Source organism: Brachycentrus maculatus, unplaced genomic scaffold, assembly GCF_059751285.1.
Source record: "Brachycentrus maculatus isolate JH-2025_06_01 unplaced genomic scaffold, ASM5975128v1 h1tg000721l, whole genome shotgun sequence".
NCBI lineage: Eukaryota > Metazoa > Arthropoda > Insecta > Trichoptera > Brachycentridae > Brachycentrus > Brachycentrus maculatus.
Window position 1 is genome coordinate 65,001 of NW_028281452.1, and position 21,893 is coordinate 86,893.

At 30.0% G+C, this 21,893-nt stretch overlaps 1 protein-coding gene and 1 non-coding gene across 2 annotated transcripts in view; one reads left to right on the top strand and one right to left on the bottom strand.

The window, feature by feature from the left end:
• LOC148300412 (receptor-type tyrosine-protein phosphatase T-like) overlaps positions 1–21,893 on the bottom strand; it is a gene marked incomplete at its 3' end in the record, with an annotated part of 214,519 nt that overhangs the window by 51,668 nt on the left and 140,958 nt on the right. The window lies entirely within an intron of this gene.
• Positions 20,408–20,480, top strand: TRNAK-CUU (transfer RNA lysine (anticodon CUU)). The gene has a single exon. It is a non-coding gene; the product is annotated as a tRNA-Lys (tRNA).

Here is a 21,893-nt window from a genome sequence, read left to right on the forward strand (position 1 = left end):
GGTGATATCTGAAGGAAAATTTAACAGTGAAAACTTGAAGATCTCGAGTTTCGGCATCACGTTCGACGAGGAGAGTAGTTTCATGCTTCTGAGGATCTATTCATATTGATGAGGTCTTAGAGCTACCCTCTAGCAGACTTTAGAGGGGAAACGATATGCTAACTGTAATACGTGGCATAATCAGTGAAGTTGCTATGCCATGTGACCCGCCTGAGACATCTATTGGTGAGATGAAATAACTCGGAGATAATCCAGATTTGTGAACAAGTATTTGGACACACTCAAAATTTTGTAAACAATGTTTGCGCTTACGTAATTTCAATCGTAAACTAACTAACTAACTAACCATCACGCCGCTTCCTTGCATGAAAAGGGGTTAAAACAAAGTTGTTTTATTTTATAAAGTAGAGAAATAGTTACAACATTTTGAGTGTGTCCAAATACTTGTTCACAAAATCTGGATTATCTCCAATTACAGGAGATAATCCAGATTTTGTGAACAAGTATTTGGACACACTCAAAATGTTGTAAATAAATTATCTGGTCAAATTATAAGCTTAATAATAAAAATGAAAATGGTATTTTCTGGCGTTTCTCATGTGTGTGATTATAATCCAGGATTCGGATCTCACATACTAATATAAGAGTTTCTGCTTAATAAAAAGCTTCTTTACATCTCACCAATAGATGTCTCTAGTGAAGTTCTAGTGATTCATGAACAAGGTTTCTAAATTGGTTCATATATATAGAACATCCAAGAATTTGAGTGTGGTTGTCAATAATGGGTACAATTGGTGAATGTTACGCGTGTGTAAAGTGATCACTTAAACCAGCCTATGACGGTCGTAAGCCCCGTAAATGCCCAGACTTCCATATTCTTCTTCATCTTTGATGAGATGTCAAAAAATAGAGAGATAGTAATTAATCATCGGGAATATTATATGTTTATATGATTTATGTAAGTAATATGTTTTGAAATAAATAATTATAATGTAAATAGATACTATAACTTCTGAAATTTAAATAGTGTGGTTGTCAATCATGGGTAGAATGATGAATATTACACAGTTTGTCGTTTACTTATAACCGTCAATGACAAGGTTCTTGTCGAAACCGGTTGGAAAAAGTGTACCAATGAAATGTGGTTAAAAACAAAGTTGTTTTATTTCATAAAGTTAAGTTTATCCTACTGTGCGCAAATTGCAAGCGTTACCCGGTTTGTATAATGTGTATAAAATGAAAATCTGAAATTTAAATGAAAATCTATTTGTATATATTCGTATGTAGGATTTGTATTTACTTTATCGTATCGCTTTCAGTGCAGGCACTAAACATAACATCAAAGCGTTATCGCCTCTCTGCTGATATGTCCAATATATAACGCCGTGACAGATAAAACTCTCATAAAGTTATCTTGTTGGGTGGATACACGCTCGTAGATTGCGGGAGTAGGCAGCGGTGTGGAGTGAGCCAGATAATAGGGCGGGAAATATCATTTGCGACACGAGTGTATCACCTGCTAGAACAAGGTCCCCCAATAAATAAGTTATTTAATAATATTATTTTTTGACATCTCATCAAAGATGAGGAAGAATATGGAAGTCTGGGCATTTACGACAAGTGAAGTTATGTCTCTAGTGAAGTTCTAGTGATTCAAGAACAAGGTTTCTAAATTGGTTCATATATATAGAACTTCCAAGAATTCGAGTAGTGTGGTTGTCAATAATGGGTAGAATTGGTGAATGTTACACGTGTGTAAAGTGATCACTTAAACCAGCTTATGACGGTCGTCAGCCCCGTAAATGCCCAGACTTCCATATTCTTCTTCATCTTTGATGAGATGTCAAAAAATAATATGAAAATAACTCCTGTAATTGGAGATAATCCAGATTTTGTGAACAAGTATTTGAACACACTCAAAATGTTATTTAATATTTATTTTTTAATGATTTTTAATGATATCAAAAATATTTTTAAATATCATTAAAAAATGAAACACTTGTGTAAGACCACTTGTAAGCTTTTTAATGTAAATATGACTTGTTTCGAGAACTACGGTTGTTTTCTTAAAGAATTGTGTCGGGTGGTGGTCCCGTGGTTAGTGTCGCGAGTTCTTAAGTCAGAGTTTATCGGTTCAAACCTACTCTACCACGATTTGATACCTATTTCTAATAATGAGCCGCTTAGGTTCATAAAAATAGTATGAAATTGAAATATTTGTTTAAACAATAAAAACACAAATATTACTATTTTCTTTGAAAAAAATAGTAACTTAAAAAACAGTTTCCATTTTCATAATGAATCTATGAAAGCTGATCAATCCCTTTTTATCCGGGGCTAAATTTGGGAATTTCACAAAACAGTTACAAGTCATTGTTCTATAAAATTCCCAATTAAAATGAAATGAATGTTCGTATGGTGAAATAAGAAAATGATGCAAGCCTGAGATATGCATTATCGATGAAATACATCATAGAAACGTGTATCGTACATCGTTTTATTGCACATTCGTCTGAATGATCCTCTTCCGGCTGCATTCAGTCTACTTTCATCCTTCTAACTAGTTTTTATTCCTACAAACGGTACATTTGTTTCCTCATTAGCGTTGGTACCGCACATGCATAATAGAGCAGGAAATGTTTAGAGCCTGTGGTTAGAGCGCAGGTGAGGGTGAGGGATGGAGACGTTTTCTTTCAGCGCGCGGCGCGGTACGTTTTACCGCCCAATAGTATATTTACCGCTCTTTCGTTTACTGCTCGTAACCCATTTCCGGCGCCGTAAACTTCCAGATTCCACCCGCGTCTCACCGATATCTCAATCTCTATCTAAGCTACTAAATATTAAATATTTTATTGCTAAAATAAATAGGCCACTTAAATAAACCATTTTTTTCATTGATTTATTTAATATAGTCGCCATACCATTTTCTTATATCGCTCACTCCTTTGAACAACGTCAAATATAAAAAAAACGTCAATTTTCAGTTGTGCATGTTTTCAGAATGCCCAGAAAATGTGCTATATCCCAGCAAAAGCTGCATATTTTTATCTTAATATTTACCCACAACAGGGCAGAAGGCGTTGTTTTTGCATTTTGAAGAAAAGGTATTGTTTAATTATTTTTTTAAATATACTTAATACTTTTCAAATGGAGAAAAAACATTCAGGTTTTACATAAAAAAATCTGTTGCACAGTAAAAAGTTCAAAAAGTGGCTTGATATTTATTTTTAATACATTTCATTATATTTTTTAACTTTAAAAACGATCTCCTAAAAACTCAAGTTTTTTGATATATGACGTTGTTAAAAGGAGTGATTGATATTGTTTATTGATTTGGCATTGACTTTGTGGAATGACATGTTGATTATTTTTTAAAATTAAACACTTGAATATACCATTTAATGAGTTTTATTTTTATAAACGACTAGTTTCGAAAACATATATATGTTCATCTTCTGGTAAAAATTAAAACTCGATTAAATGAATTTTTAAAAAATAACCATTTTCTTAAATACAATTTAATACAATTTCTTATACGTGTTATTTGTAGTGTCGGGCTGTGGTCCCGTGGTTAGTGTCGCGGACTCTTAAATCAGAGTTTCTCGGTTTTGCACCCACTCTACAACAATTTGATACCTATTTCTAATAATGATTCACTTGGGCTTACAGAAATAGTATGAAATTGAAATATTTGTGTAAATAATAAAAAAAAAAATCATTAAAAAAAAAATAAAAAAATATTTAGTTGTAATAATTTAAATTATTTATTGATTCGGCATTAACTTTGTGAAATGGCATGATTATTTTATTAAAATTAATCACTTGAATAATCCACTTAATCGAGTTTTATTTTATTTACGACTAGTTTCGAAAACGACAATTGTTTTCATCTTCTGGTACAAATTAAAACATAATAATAATTATAAGTTTTAATTTGTACCAGAAGATGAAAACAATTGTCGTTTTCGAAACTAGTCGTAAATAAAATAAAACTCGATTAAGTGGATTATTCAAGTGTTTAATTTTAATGTAATAATTTAAGTCACTTTTGCTTGGCAAGAAAATAAACATCAATGCGGTTATTTATTTTTACCAAGTCAATATATTATACTTCCAAGTTTAAAATCCTTTGGTATTTTGTGCAGGGCAATATTAAGCTAGTACGATATCAAATAGTAAATGATCACGTTTTTGTAAAAAAATGCACTTGGACACTTTTTCCTGTATAACTACGATATCTTTTTAACAAAAAAGTTGCTCGGAGAATTTTGCATTTTTTGTAAAATCGACTTATGTGGATCTGGTAAATTTCGAAAGTAGGTGACACATACATTTGATTGATTAATCCATTATTTTAAGTCCCTCTATAATTTTAAAATACTAAATATCAAATTACTTAAAGATTTATCCGTTCTTTGGAAATGCTGAAGCTTTTATCGATAAGGCAAAAATAATTGGGGTTGTAACAGCTTATTTGAACTTAATTAACATAATTGAGAGATATTGTTGAAAAGCTCTGTAGAATAAAATTATCAAGAATTGAAGTATTGATTAAAGAGTACAGTCAAATGAAATGATTATATTTTTAAATTACTTACCTTAAATTAATGAAATTATTCTATCAACTTATATTTAAAAAAAATTATCATCACATAATTAATAATAATAAATAATAAAACCCTTATCCGCACCCCAATGGTGCATAGGGCACTGCGTCATATAAACGCAGTGTTATCTTGATTGTTTACACATGAAGGAAAGGTGATCAGCCCTCCGCTTCAGGTACCAGTCCAGGGTAATATTGAATAAATATTACAGTGGAAAAAATCACTTATATTTATTTGTACATAAATAAAATAAATATGAAAATAAATAAATCAGACGTAAAATAAATATGAACGGACAGTGAGTGCGTAGTTCTCGAATGACGAGTGAAAGTTTGATATAGCAATATCTTCAGCGGACTGTACTCTGTAAAGGACAGCTAGTATTTCCTGAAAACTCTTCCTAATGAGTTTTATTAACAAGGACGACATTGAGAGCTTTGCTGAAAGGTTTCTGATGATTTTCTGAAATAATTCGTCCACTCATTTTTATCAACTCCGTCGAATTCAACGTCCGTTTCGAGTTCGGGGAAGGATAATTTTAATTTAAAAATGACATGATAATTGAAAGTTCATTATTGAGCTATTCCTCGAAAAGTTGTTCCTAGGGTTTAATATGAATAATTAATTTTATATGTCCTGCAAAAATTCACGGTAACTTACGACGTATTTTTTCATATCAATATATTAACATAGACGATGAAGAATATGTATTTATATAGGTAAATCAAATGTTATAATCCAACACTGATTTTTTGAGTGTACTAAATTGTAAATTATTTTTCGACGTATTTTTTCATGTCAATATTTTAACATAGACGATGAAGAATATGTATTTAGAAAGGTAAATCAAATGTTATAATCCAACACTGATTTTTTGAGTGTACTAAATTGTAAATTATTTTTCGACGTATTTTTTCATGTCAATATTTTAACATAGACGGTGAAGAATATGTATTTAGAAAGGTAAATCAAATGTTATAATCCAACACTGATTTTTTGAGTGTACTAAATTGTAAATTATTTTTCGACGTATTTTTTCATATCGATATTTTAAAACATTTTGAGTGTGTCCAAATACTTGTTCACAAAATCTGGATTATCTCCAATTACAGGAGTTATTTTCATATTATTTTTTGACATCTCATCAAAGATGAAGAAGAATATGGAAGTCTGGGCATTTACGGGGCTTACGACCGTCATAGGCTGGTTTAAGTGATCACTTTACACACGTGTAACATTCACCAATTCTACCCATTATTGACAACCACACTACTCAAATTCTTGGAAGTTCTATATATATGAACCAATTTAGAAACTTTGTTCTTGAATCACTAGAACTTCACTAGAGACATCTATTGGTGAGATGTAAAGAAGCTTTTTTATTAAGCGGGTCGTAAGCCCCGTAAATGCCCAGACTTCCATATTCTTCTTCATCTTTGATGAGATGTCAAAAAATAATATCGATATTTTAACATAGACGATGAAGAATATGTATTTAGAAAAGTAAATCAAATGTTATAATCCAACACTGATTTTTTGAGTGTACTAAATTGTAAATTATTTTTCGACGTATTTTTTCATATCGATATTTTAACATAGACGATGAAGAATATATATTTATAAAGGTAAATCAAATGTTATAATCCAACACTGATTTTTTGAGTCAACTAAATTATAAATTATTTTTTGACATCTCATCGAGGATGAAGAAGTAATATGGAAGTCCGAGCATTTACAGGGCTGACGACCGTCATAGGCTGGTTTAAGTTTACCACTTTACACACGTGTAACATTCACCAATTCTACCCATTTTCGACAACCACACTACTCAAATTCTTGAAATGCTTGGTGAATGTTACACGTATGTAAAGTGATCACTTAAACCAGCCTATGACGGTCGTAAGCCCCGTCAATGCCCAGACTCCATATTCTTCTTTATCTTTGTTGAGCTGTCAAAAATTATATGAAAAATAACTCTTGTAATTCGAGATAATCCAAATTTGTGAACAGTATTTGGACACACTCAAAATGCTGTAAACATTTATATGTATTTTTATGTAAAAAATAATTGTTTTGATATTTAAAAAAAATTAAGTTATTTTGTCCGCCTCCGTAGTGTAATGGTCAGCACGCTCGGCTACCGTTCTAGAGGTCCCGGGTTCGATTCCCAAGGTGGATAAAATAAATACAAGTGATTTTTTCAATGTAATATTTATTCAATACTACCCTGGACTGGTGCCTGAAGCGGAGGGCTGATCACCTTTCCTTCATATGTAAATGATCAAGATAACACTGCGTTTATATGACGCAGTGCCCTATGCACCATTGGGGTGCGGATAAGGGTTTTATTATTATTATTTATAAAAAAAAAACTACGTTCAGTTGCCAAAAATTTAAATAATGAAGTTTACATTTGAGCTACAATTGTCTGGTTATAATAATTTATCGGCTTCAAATCAAATAATGGTTATGTATTGATATTTGATACGATTGGATTTTGGTAAATTAATTCAGATCAAAGGATTGTTGGATTGTCTGGCTTTATAAACCTGAATTCGCAATATTTACTGTCGATATTGATATAACGGTTACCTGGAATACGTATTTCGATATTATATTATTTTGAACATAATATGATATCAAAATACGTATTCGATATCATATTATTTTGAACATAATATGATATCAAAATACGTTTTTCGATATCATTATTTTGAACACAATATGATATCAAAATACGTATTCGATATCATATTATTTTGAACATAATATGATATCAAAATACGTATTCGATATCATATTATTTTGATCATAATATGATATCAAAATACGTTTTTCGATATCATTATTTTGAACACAATATGATATCAAAATACGTATTCGATATCATATTATTTTGAACATAATATGATATCAAAATACGTATTCGATATCATATTATTTTGAACATAATATGATATCAAAATACGTATTCGATATCATATTATTTTGAACATAATATGATATCAAAATACGTATTCGATATCATATTATTTTAAACATAATATGATATCAAAATACGTTTTTCGATATCATTATTTTGAACACAATATGATATCAAAATACGTATTCGATATCATATTATTTTGAACATAATATGATATCAAAATACGTATTCGATATCATATTATTTTGAACATAATATGATATCAAAATACGTTTTTCGATATCATTATTTTGAACACAATATGATATCAAAATACGTATTCGATATCATATTATTTTGAACATAATATGATATCAAAATACGTATTCGATATCATATTATTTTGAACATAATATGATATCAAAATACGTTTTTCGATATCATTATTTTGAACACAATATGATATCAAAATACGTATTCGATATCATATTATTTTGAACATAATATGATATCAAAATACGTATTCGATATCATATTATGGTAAATAATCTTGGTAACACTCATAGTGAAGCTGCAGACATTTTTTCCAACTCCCTATCTTCCTATAAACAAGCAAATGAATCACAATGGGAATATTAAAAAAAAACCACAGCTAAATTTATTAAGTCATTTATAATGGGTATTAATTTATTTTAATGACCTGATGATGGAATCGTTATTTCGAAACCGGTAGTCACGAATTAGTATTTATTAAAATTGTATTACATAAAGTAAACGATGAATGATAAGGAGAGTGTTATTCCATTTAATAAATATTTAAAGTAAGATCGAAAAGAAATATTTTAAAAGATTTCACTACAAATTTGATTTACAAATTGTCCGCCTCCGTAGTGTAATGGTAAGCACGCTCGGCTACCGTTCTGGAGGTCCTGGGTTCGATTCCCAAGGGGGGTAAAATAAATATAAGTGATTTTTTCACTGTAATATTTATTCAATATTACCATGGACTGGTACCTGAAGCGGAGGGCTGATCACCTTTCCTTCATGTGTAAATGATCAAGATAACACTGTGTTAATATGACACAGTGCCCTATGCACCATTGGGGTGCGGATAAGGGCTTTATTTATATGTACTTTTTGTATTTCAAATGAAGCGAAAAAAGTAGATGTCCGCTATTTAAAAAAAAAATTAAAAATAACTCTAAAGTGGAAAAACCTAGATTTAGGATTAAGAGTTTTAACTAACTCAAATTGATTTAAATAAAATTACTGGAAATATAAGCCTCACGAAAATAATCCTGTTTTCAGGCGTCTCTTACTCAAAAAAAGATAAAAAGTGTTATATTACCACACCACAAAGTTAACAAAGCTTTAAATATACAAAAAAAATATAATCCTCAGAAAGCTGTTTATCATCAGATTTTTAATGTAAATAGTCAACAATATTTCAGCGATTTAATAATCAAAATATTAAAACGAAAAAAAATAATTAAAAGCGAAGGAAAAGGAAATAATATAAATTTATATCCACTAACAGTACGTTAAAGCTGTTGAAATCTGGTAGGGTAGAAATTTTCCGGCCTGGCAGAGATTTTATTACAAAAAATACGTATTAAAATGTGTATCCTGTAAAGGATTTTTCCATTTCAGCAACTTTTTCTTTGAACTTGTACAGGAGTTAGATTCTAACGTTATAATGTAAATACAAAATTACATATTTTAGCGAAATTCCTAAGAAATATATGATGTAATATCTATTAATTTCAAAATATATATTTGTATACATATGTTTATATATATATATATATATATATATATATATATATATATATATATATATATATATATATATATATATATATATATATATATATATATATATATATATACATATATATATATATATATATATATATATATTTATATATATATATATATATATATATATATATATATATATATATATATATATATATATATATATATATATATTTAAATATATATATATATATATATATATATATATATATATATATATATATATATATATATATATATATATATATATATATATATATATATATATATATATATATATATTTATATATATATCCCAGCAAAAGCAGCATATTTTTAACTTAATATTTACCCGCTACATGGGAGAAAGTGTTGTTTTTGCATTTTGAAGAAAAGGTATTGTTTAATAATTTTTTTTACTATACTTTTTATTTTTCAAATGAAGAAAATACATTCGGGTTTACCTAAAAAGATCTGTTACACAGTACAAAGTTCAATAAGTGGCTTGATATTTATTTTCAATAAATTTTATTATATTTTTAAACTTTCAAAACGATCTCCTGAAATCAAGTTTTTTGATTTATGACGTTGTTGGAAGGAGTGAAAAAAATATCAGCACTTAACGGTTGATTTCATTTCCACATTGGCAAGTACCATACGTATTTTGGGGATGAACGTGATATCATTGTTTTTTTCTTCATCTTGACCCAAAATGTAGATTCACAACAGGATGTAAATACAAACAACCCTCTCTCTGGGATTTTTTCTGTAGACCCCTGAAAGGTCAGCAACCGTGTTTATAGGAAAATAAAGTATAAATTACTGGATAAAATACAAATAATGTTTATTAGTATTGGAGCGGTTCCAAAAATGTTTTGGTGAAAAGTCAGCAAAAGTAGTCACAAACTAACTGTTTTCACAATCTAATATCCATAGTAATATAATTTATGATAATATAACGTTTTTTTTAAATTTGAATTTCACTTGGTAAATACCGCTACTTCTTAAAATCTACTGTGAAACAAATTTTTGGAACGAATTATGCTCGTTATGCTCGTTATGCTCGTCGGTTCTACCGTATTGCCAAAAAACATAAAAATGTGACAATTGTTTCGCCTTGCAATGGCATTTTCATACTAATGTCTATAATACCTTTATTTTCAACATTTTGAGTGTGTCCAAATACTTGTTCACAAAATCTGGATTTTAACCTTTATTTTCTATTATTATATTGAAACCTTTATATTGAAACCTTTATTTTCTATTATTATATTGTATTTTTGTATTTTTTGTGATTTTACATGATTTGAAATTATTACGATTTATTTTTCTTTGTCTTGTCACAATAGGTTTGTGCGAGTGTATTTGAAATGGGTGAAAATATTTGTCGACGAACCGTTAGCCTGGAAAATCGGTTCTTGAAGAATCCACCGCATGGCACCAAATCACATCATATTTCAGGCCTGTCACATGATATCACAAAACACATATTTGGAGCTATTCTCTGTCACCTTTGGTTATAAAAAATTTAAAATTATACGTGAAATAGATTAAGAAGATAATACTTGAGGTAATGTTTGTACGTTGTTATTTAAAAAAATCACTTGAATCCACTTCATGAGTTTTATTTTGTGTTTCAAAATACGTCACCATTATTATCTATGTTTCCTTTTACAAAAAAATCTCACTCCTTAACCCCCCTCCCTTCTCTATATTTATTAACCTATATATACCCCTAAACATATTTTTTGTTTGTAAGTTTTAATTTTTACCAGAAGATGAAAACATCTGTAAGTTTTCGAAACTAGCCGTATATATGTAAATAAAGAAAACTCATTAAGTGGTACATTAAAGTGTTTAATTTTTTTAAAATAAACAACATGTCATTCCACAAACTTAATGCCGAATCCAAAAATACTATATTTGTGCAGAGTAGAAAATTTAGAAGGTTTGGTTGTTCGTTTAGGGCAGCGTTCGGGGAACCGGGGTAAATTACCCCAAATGGGGGTACAAATGAATTTTTTGGGGAAGTAAGGAAATTTTTCCTTACTCCGAAATTAAAACAATTCAGAATTCGATTAAACGCTGAAGACTCTTGAAATTGCTCTTACATCAAAAAGTCCCAATTTTTAAGTAATTGTATCAAACATGAAGCAAAATCATTTCTCCAAAAACTGAGATAAATATATATATATATATATATATATATATATATATATATATATATATATATATATATATATATATATATATATATATATATATATATATATATGTATATATATATATTTATATATATATATATATATATATATATATATATATATATATATATATATATATATATATATATATATATATATATATATATATATATATATATATATATATATATATATATATATATATATGTAATAAAATACCTAGGTACCTACCTATACATTTTATTAAGTACTTACAAAAAGTACCTACATAAAACAGTTCTACCACCAGATGCCGCATGCGTCGCTCAGAATAAAACAAAAGACTTCCGATAATATTATTGACTGTCAGAATCAGATAGATAGATAGATAGATAGATAGATATAAAAATTATTATAAAGATTAATTAAGAATAAACTTTTATTGTCGTTTCTTTAATTACAAAGCAACACATTGTTTATTTTATTATTATACACCCACTTTACATATTATTTACACTTAATTTTCAAAAGGAAAATATTACCACGTTATAAAACGACAATTTTGTTAATTGGAAATAGATTATGAAACATTAGATGTATTAAAACAATTACTACAATATGTTCGGAGTGAGAGAGAAAAATTAGAAGATGATCAAAGAAAACATTAGAAGATAAACAAAGAAGACGTGGAAATCTAAGAACTAGTGATAAAATTAAAGATAAAAGTCCATGTAAGATTTGTGAAAATTTAAATAAGGGAACTCGATATCACTCTGAAGCAACGTGCTGGTTTAAAACAAAGGAGGATGATAAGATTAATAATAAAAATGAAGATTTACAAATTACACAGAAACAGTGCTTGAAGAATGAAAATAAAAATAATGTGGAAAAAATTTCTACAAAATATAAAATAAAATATACTCCAGAAAAGAAGAATTTCGAAGCAGATTGTATGAGCAGGAATCCAGTAATAGAATCGAAGGAAAATGCAAATGAACAATTAAAAGTTGTAAATTTGGTTAAATTAGAAGATATTTTAAAAGATCAGAATAAAAATGAAGACATACAAATAACACAGAAACAGTGCTTGAAAAATGAAAATAAAAATAAAGTAGAAAAAACTTCTACGAAAGATAAAATAAAATATACTCCAGGAAAGAAGAATTTAGAAGTAGATTGTCTAAGCAGGAATCCAGTATTAAAATCGAATGAAAATGCAGATGAACAATTAAAAGTTGTAAATTTGGTTAAATTAGAAGATATTTTAAAAGATCAGAATAAAAATGAAGACATACAAATAACACAGAAACAGTGCTTGAAAAATGAAAATAAAAATAAAGTAGAAAAAACTTCTACGAAAGATGAAATAAAATATACTCCAGGAAAGAAAAATTTAGAAGTAGATTGTCTAAGCCGGAACCCAGTTTTAGAATCGAATAAAAATGCAGATGAACAATTAAAAGTTGTACATTTGGTTATATTAGAAGATACTTTAAGAGATCTGAATAAAAATGAAGGAATTCAAAAGAAAAAAACAAATGGATTGAGAAAAACTGTGTCTACTTTAAAAGGGTCAAGAAGAAAAAAAAAATACAAAAAAAGAAAGAAAAAAAAGAACGGAAAAAAAGAAAAAAAAAAGAAAGAAAGAAAAAAAAAACAAGAAAGAAAAAAAGAAAGAAAAAAAAGAAGGAAAAAAGATAGGAGGAAAAAATAAAAAAAATAAACTTTATCATATCACTAAACTTATACCAGTCCCTTCACTACAAGAAGATGATCCGGAGGACGAGTGAAAATTTTACTATGAATTTTCATCCCCAAGGGGGGAGATGTAATAAAATACCTAGGTACCTACCTATACATTTTATTAAGTACTTACAAAAAGTACCTACATAAAACAGTTCTACCACCAGATGCCGCATGCGTCGCTCAGAATAAAACAAAAGACTTCCGATAATATTATTGACTGTCAGAATCAGATAGATAGATAGATAGATAGATAGATATAAAAATTATTATAAAGATTAATTAAGAATAAACTTTTATTGTCGTTTCTTTAATTACAAAGCAACACATTGTTTATTTTATTATTATACACCCACTTTACATATTATTTACACTTAATTTTCAAAAGGAAAATATTACCACGTTATATATATATATATATATATATATATATATATATATATATATATATATATATATATATATATATATATATATATATATATATATATATATATATATATATATATATATATATATATATATATTCTTCTTAATTTTGTTGGGATATCGATATAAAACCATATTTTTTTTAAAGGATTTATTACTGTATGGATTGTAAGTTATTAATACTTTTACATAACTGCGTGTAGGAGAATCTGTCTAATAGACAGGTAGGTTTTCCAATAAAGCGTGGGCGTCTCAGCCGTTTGCAGAGAATCAACCCGAATATAAAGCCTTATCTACCCTTAGCTTTTATCAGATGAAATAGAAATTCTGGAATAATATGAATAAATTGTTGCGTCATCAGGTTAGGAATTAACCCGCCATATCGGCGCCGGCGTCCTCGTTGCGCTAAAACCACCCACCACCCTGTAAAAGGGATACATTGTCTGCGTAGCAATTATTTCTATAAGGTGGATAAGTGTGGATTTTTCGACGAGGGTTGTTTTTACTGGCGTTTGATTTTATTGGTTCTGGATGTTTTTTTACTATGCAAAGGGGTAAGTATTGGTATCTGCATTACGATTATTTCCTCGGAGTGGTGGAATGGTACGAAAACAGAGGAAAATATAAAAGAAGGTATTGCTTAAGGTTAAAAGATATTTCTTAAGGATTTTTAGCATAAATAAACGATTACGAAAACATAGATGTATGGATATTAAGACTCGTTGTTTTTTTTCCTTTTATCTTAATTATAAAGGTCTTTTACTAGATTGGTGAAATCAATTTGAAATTGATTTCACCAATCTGGTAGTCTTGAATTTTGTACCTTATGTAGCATAGTTAAATTTCATTTAAAATTTTTACTTCTATTTTTTTTAATTTCTTTTATTTGTTATTTCTCTCTTATTTACAACCGAATTTCTATTCCTTATATATGTATTTAATCTGCAACCTTGTTTGTTACTGTAAGTTTGTTGATGAAAAACTAATTGATGGAAAACATTCAAACAATTATTATTGTATTGTATTTCATTTCTAGCAATATTTTTTTCATTGTTTGTTGACATTTCTTGGTGGAACTGCATTTTTATATGATAAAATAACAATAATAACCAGTCTGATGATGTCGGTTACGACGAAACCCGGTTGCTGGTCACATGAAATTCATGTGGAAAAAATTACATAGTTAATTTATTATTAGATTAAAACCAATATTTTTAGCTTTTCCACTTTTTTTATTTGACCAGCGACCGGGTTTCGTCGTTACCGACATCATCAGACTGGGACATCACCAGTCATCACCAGTCTGACATCACCAGTCTGATGATGTCGGTAACGACGAAACCCGGTCGCTGGTCAAATAAAAAAAGTGGAAAAGCTAAAAATATTGGTTTTAATCTAATAATAAATTAAAAATGCAATTCCATCACGAAGTGTCAGTGGATAATATAAATCTATTAAAAAATAATTACATAGTTGTTATTTCACTAAACAACACTTTGAGTGCGTATAAATACTTGTTCACAATTTTTTATGAACAAATGTGAGAATACTGCTATGGCAGTGACGTGCAGTATTGTTTGCATGCTGTTGTAGTGATTGTCCTGAGGTTAGACGAGTAGGGTAGACTGGGTACGGTTGAAACAAAGGACGGTTGAAACAGAGCAAATATCTTGCAAACCGTATGCGGTAGGGTGACAGGTCCAAGGGACGAACAAAGTGGACAACAAGTTCAAACACAAATATCAGTGTTGCATCGCTCGCCGCACTGTGCAGTTGCTTGTAGGAGGTCCTATTGTATTTTGATAACCAAAAGTAAGTATTTTTGTTCTGAGAATTTTCCTTTTATTACGGTTTCTATTGAAACGATATTATTGAGTATGATTTCATGTTTGAAATGAAGCTTGTAGAACACGATATAGTGATTAGTTTTAATGTGCCATTATTGTTAACATTACTATTTTCTGTTTTCTACCTAAAGGAGGGGTTGAGGACGGTTGAAACATTTTTTGTGGGTACGGTTGAAACAACATATTTTTTCAGTTTTCCTGTTTTCTAGATGCCGAGAGTACGCGCAAGAAAGACTTCGAGAGGGGAGGTCGACTTGTCGAGGTATACGTACGCATATGAGGAGGTTAAAGCAGGAGATTCACTGCGAAAAGCGTCGGAAAAGCATGGATTAAACCACTGTTCGCTCATTAGATATATACGAAAGCGAGATGCATTTGGTGAGGAAGAAAATGGGATATGAACCCCACAACGAAGTTTTTAATAAAGAGCAGGAGCAGGAGCTTGCAAAATACTTGCTACTAAAAAAAACAGAGAAAGAAGAGATAAGAAAGGAGCATGAAATAAGGTTGAAACGGATGAAAACTAAGTAAGTGAAGAAAAGATTGGATGGAGGAAAAAGTAGAAGGATCGTTGAAGGAAAAAATAATCATAATACGCAACAGGAATCATCATCAAAAGAGGACGAGTGCTATTGTCTTGTTTGTCTGTCACTGTATTCAGAGAGTAGATCCGGTGAAAAGTGGATACAGTGCACCACTTGTAAACTGTGGGCTCAAGAAGACTGCACAAAAGGTGGTCTTAGCTATGTTTGCCACAATTGCGACTCGGAATGATCCCAAAGCTAGATTTCCGCTTGATTTATGACTAATCACAATGACAGAAGTGTTTCCTTTTAGTTTATTCACAGATTATTTTTGTTCGATTTGTTTTTTTTTTTAAATGCCATCGTTTTTAGTTGTTTTTGTTCATTACATATCTGTAGACTGATTAATATTGTCATGCGGTGCCATAATTATTTATAACACAAAAATAAATAATGAATAAAACGTCTTACAATATAAATATTGATTTATTTGCGTGTGTTTCAACTGACCCCAATCACTGTTTCAACTGCCCCTGGTATGGGGACGGTTGAAACAAATCGGATATATTTTTTAAATTTGATCTGCCACTAAAAATAACACACCGGGTACTGAAATTATACTTCCCATTAGTAGACAGAAACACGCTCTTGTATTTAATGCATCTTCATCATCGCTTGACTTGTAAAGAGCAATACTATGGACAATATAAGCAAAATTGTTTCAACCGTACCCAGTCTACCCTACGTCTCGAAATCGGTAGAGTAAAATCTTTGGTTAAAAAAAATAAGTTTTTCTTCGAAATAAATATGTGGCTTTGAAAATGATTGAAGGCTATAGAGTTAAAAAATTATATAATGATTTAAGTATTTGTATATTTGAGAGTACAATCCTAAGAATTTGTCGTTAATTTAATGTTGGTGCCAATTGAAATTCTGGTTCAGACCCGTTTGAAAATATATCAACATGATCATACTCTTACATACTTCTACGAATACACAAATGCATTTACTCTATACATATTATCATTAGAGGTACAACATTTTGAGTGTGTCCGAATACTTGTTCATAAATCTGGATACTAATAAAAGAGTTTCTGCTCAATAAAAAGCTTCGTTTCATCTCACCAATAGATGTCTCTAGTGAAGTTCTAGTGATTTAAAAACAATGTTTCAAAATTGGTTCAAATATTCATATATATATATATATATATATATATATATATATATATATATATATATATATATATATATATATATATATATAAATATATATATTTATATATATATATATATATATATATATATATATATATATATATATATATATATATATATATATATATATATATATATATATATATATATATATATATATATATATTATATATATATATATATATATATATATATATATATATATATATATATATATATATATATATATATATATATATATATATATATATATATATATATATATATATATATATATATAGAAATATAAAAAATTTGAGTAGTGAGGTTGTGAATAGTGGGTAGAATTGGTGAATGTGTAAAGTTATCACTTAAACCAGCCTATGGCGGTCGTCAGCCCCGTAAATGCCCAGATTTCCATATTATTCTTCATCTTTGATGAGATGTCAAAAATCAATATCATCAGTGGTAGAATATTTCTCTAACTAAATCCTGCCGGAAATGAAATCGTATTTGAGTATTAATAAATTATTCAACTTATACAAATTCAGCCTACATTTTAGGGACGAAAACAAGCCCTAAATCTTTGTTATGAAGCCAATACTAGTAAACAATTCATGGGTTTGAAAATAATAAATAAATCGAAGTGTGTTCGAATACACAATTTTCACTCCAGTTAGGGGATGAAACCAAATCTATTATTACAGGGGTGGTTTGGCCAGGGGGCTATAAATTGAATAAAGCGGTAATCGGATCGGCTTAAGGCTCCAGAGATTTCGGTACCTTCGGCCTCTCTGGATCCTTGTACCCGATCTAGGCAGCTATTCTCGAAGGATTTTTTTTAGACGGGAGTAGCGTTTATTATTTACCTTGCTTATTATGTACAAGGTTTACAGATTATGAATTAGATTTTTGTATCAATTTTTATTTTTTATTATTTTTTTATTAACATAATTGTACACATTTATTTAAATCACATTTTTAAACATTAAAACATTTTTTTTGCAGAGACCCACCAAGCCACCTTGTGTGTCTTGTCGGTGGAGTTCTTTTTGAATACATTTTGTATTATTTATTGTAACTGCAGACAGTTGGTAGAATTCCATATTGAATTTTTGGGTAATATATCCAAAATAAAATAAGGATTTTTGGATTGAATTCTACATTTATTTATGTATATCGTAGTCGTACAGGAGAAAGTGACCAACTACCAAAATGTAAAATGTTCAGGAGGGCCATTTAAGTCACTTTTGCTTGGCAACAAAATAAACACCAATGCAGTTAGTCATTTTTAACAAGTCAATATATTATACTTCCAAGTTTAAAATCCTTTGGGATGTTTTCAGGGCAATATTAAGCTAGTAAGATATCAAATGGTCAATGATCATGTTTTTGTAAAACAATGCACTTGTCACTTTCTCCTGTATGACTACGATATGTTAATACGTGACGCGTTTTGTCTTCTTAGGACATTATCAAACACTCTAGTGTTTGATATTGTCCTAAGAAGACGAAACGCGTCACGTATTAACATATACATAAATAAATGTCGAATTCAATCCAACAAACCTTGCTTTATTTTGGATATATTACCCAAAAAAACATTTTGTATTGTTTTTAATGATTTTAACCTAATATACGCATAAAAAAGAGAAAAATTAATAATGTATACATTTTATAATATTCATGAAACTTACTCTTGATCATTCTCATGAAGGATGAAGAAGAAAATGGATGTCTGGGCATTTACGAGGCTGACGGCTGACGACTGTCATAGGCTAGTCTAAGTGATCACTTTTCACACGTGTAACCCACCCATTATTGACAACTACACCACTCAAATTCTTGAAAATTCCATATATGCAAGAACCAATTTCGAATCGTTTTTCTTAAATCAATCGAATCGAAGAAGACAATATGAAATACACTTATCAACGCACCGAGAACGAGCAATAATTTTTTTAAAGTTTATCTCAGCCCTGCATTTTTCATTATTTCACCATTCGGACATCTGTTAGTTTTGCCGCACGTTCGTCTGAGAAATTGTATTTCGATTGCATTTAATCTATTTTCATCTTTATTTACACAACTCCGTGTTTCACTTCCATACATTAGTGTAGATACCAGGAGTTTATTGTGTACTGCCATTTAAGCTTTCGCTGTTTTTATTTGCTGTAACTGATTCCAGTGCACCGTTTACTTTACTCAAAGCTATTTAATTTAAATTTCTATGATTTAAAATACAGTCACGTGTCGAAATAATCAGCGGGTATGTATGAGGAGATACATAAATGTGAAAGAAGCGAAAGTTGTTTGCAAATACAGAGTGTTTGCAAATCTGGCTTTCTATTCTCTCTGCCTGTTCCTGCGAGAACTGAATACATTAAACCAAGGAACATAATTAAATCACAAACTGTATATAACAATTTAATTTTCAACATTTTGAGTGTGTCCAAATACTTGTTCACAAAATCTGGATTATCTCCAATTACAGGAGTTATTTTCATATTATTTTTTGACATCTCATCAAAGATGAAGAAGAATATGGAAGTCTGGGCATTTACGGGGCTGACGACCGTCATAGGCTGGTTTAAGTGATCACTTTACACACGTGTAACATTTACCAATCCTACCCATTATTGACAACCACACTACTCAAATTCTTGGAAGTTCTATAAATATGAACCAATTTAGAAACCTTTTTCTTGAATCACTAGAACTTCACTAGAGACATCTATTGGTGAGATGTAAAGAAGCTCTTTACTAAGCAAAATGTCTTATATTAGTATGTGAGGTTCAAATCCTGGATTTCAATCACACACATGAGAAACGCCAGAAAATACCATTTTCATTTTTATTCAATAAAAAAAAAGTATCATGTGCAAAAAAGCTGTCAATTGATGCGTAGATGAAACTTCCGAAATTTCAGTGGTGTGGTGAATGTTGTCCGCCTCCGTGGTGTAATGGTTAGCGTGTTTAGGCCGCCGTACTGGAGGTACCGGGGTTCGATTCCCAGGGTGAGAGGTGATTTTTTAAATATTGATTTTATACTTTAATATTTATTTGATATTACCCTGGACTGTTCCCTAAAGCGCAGGAGTGATAGTGTAAGTAACGATCAAAATAACACCGCGTCAATATGATGCAGTGCCCTATGCACGATTAAGTGCGAATAACAGCCCGGCTAGCTCAGTCGGTAGAGCATGAGACTCTTAATCTCAGGGTCGTGGGTTCGAGCCCCACGTTGGGCGAAAATTTTTTGAAGCGCCCTTGAGGTATTTTTTTACGAAAATGGCGCTATATAAGTTATCCAATTTTATTATAATTATTATTTTAACGGTTAGAAGAAGAAAAAATGGTGATATTGACACGGTTTATAAGGGTATAATTTTAAGCAGCCTATGACAGATTAGCCTAGTTTAAAGTGTGATTACACAAAGTGAACGATGAATGAAAAAGAGAGTGTTATGACAGATCGTTAGACCTGTAAATTCCCTGACTTTCATGTTCTTCTTCGTCGTGATAGTTAATTAGCTACTTAGCAGCGTGATAGTTAGTTAGTTATGTAATATGTTTCTCTAAGACAGTGGTTCCCAAACTTTTTTGGTCCACGGACCCCTTCTCATAGTCAAAACTTGCCTACGAGTCCTGAGTGAAAATTTTCATGAACGCATGATAAAATACTACAAATTTCACTTTGATGTTTCGAATAGTAGGTTAATGGTGACGTAAAGATAAATTATAGTCACAATAGACCTGACATGGTCGCGGTGACATAAGGGATGCAAGATCCCTTGACCCCCAAAGGAAAAAAAATATAAATAAAAAATGCAACAGAGGACTTAAATTAGATTACTTAGAAATATTAGAAATTAAAAAAGCAAAAAATAATAATTTGCAACTAATAAATACACAAGTAAACGATTTTTCTTAAAGTCCGTTATTAAACAAGTTGTACTCTGGCCAATATTTGTATACGACAGATTCTTCAGTTCTTTAGACACGTTGCTCGTGGCAATAAGGATAGCCTGGAACGACTGGTTGTGATCGGTAATCTGGGAAGGAAGAGAGGGAGAGGAAGATCCCCACACGATGGACTGATCAAGTTAAGGCAGCAGCAGGCACCTCGGTAGTTAGAGCGCTACGTGCAACGCAGTTAAGGGATAAGTGGAGAAGAGTCATTGCTTCCACGAGCGTCACAACCCTCAGTAATGAGGAATAAGAAGAATAAATAACTTCTATTTTAACTGTTTTAGTGCTGAGATATTTTCTTATCTGTATGCTACAATTGCAGCAATAGATTTTGACAAAGATGTATTTCTATTTTTCACCAAAAATGAATTCAATTTGCTTATTTAGGATTTTTTCGACGAATCGGTACTTTAAAAATGCGTCTGCGAGACAACCTCCCAGCTCGACCGCCAAATGGCACTCCCGTCATCGTCGGCGTCGCGTCGGTATATCGACGGCCGCGCTTTTTGCAAAGCGTACCTTATTTTATTTTTGTTTTCTGCTAGTCAAGTATTTCTAGTTTATACTAACACTTTTATTCTAATTTTACGTCTTAAAATATCTATTGTATTCTTGCCAGTGCCTTTACTATGACCTAAAATATAATGTTTACCTACATACAGGCCAAACCTTTGTGTCTTCTATTGTATTTA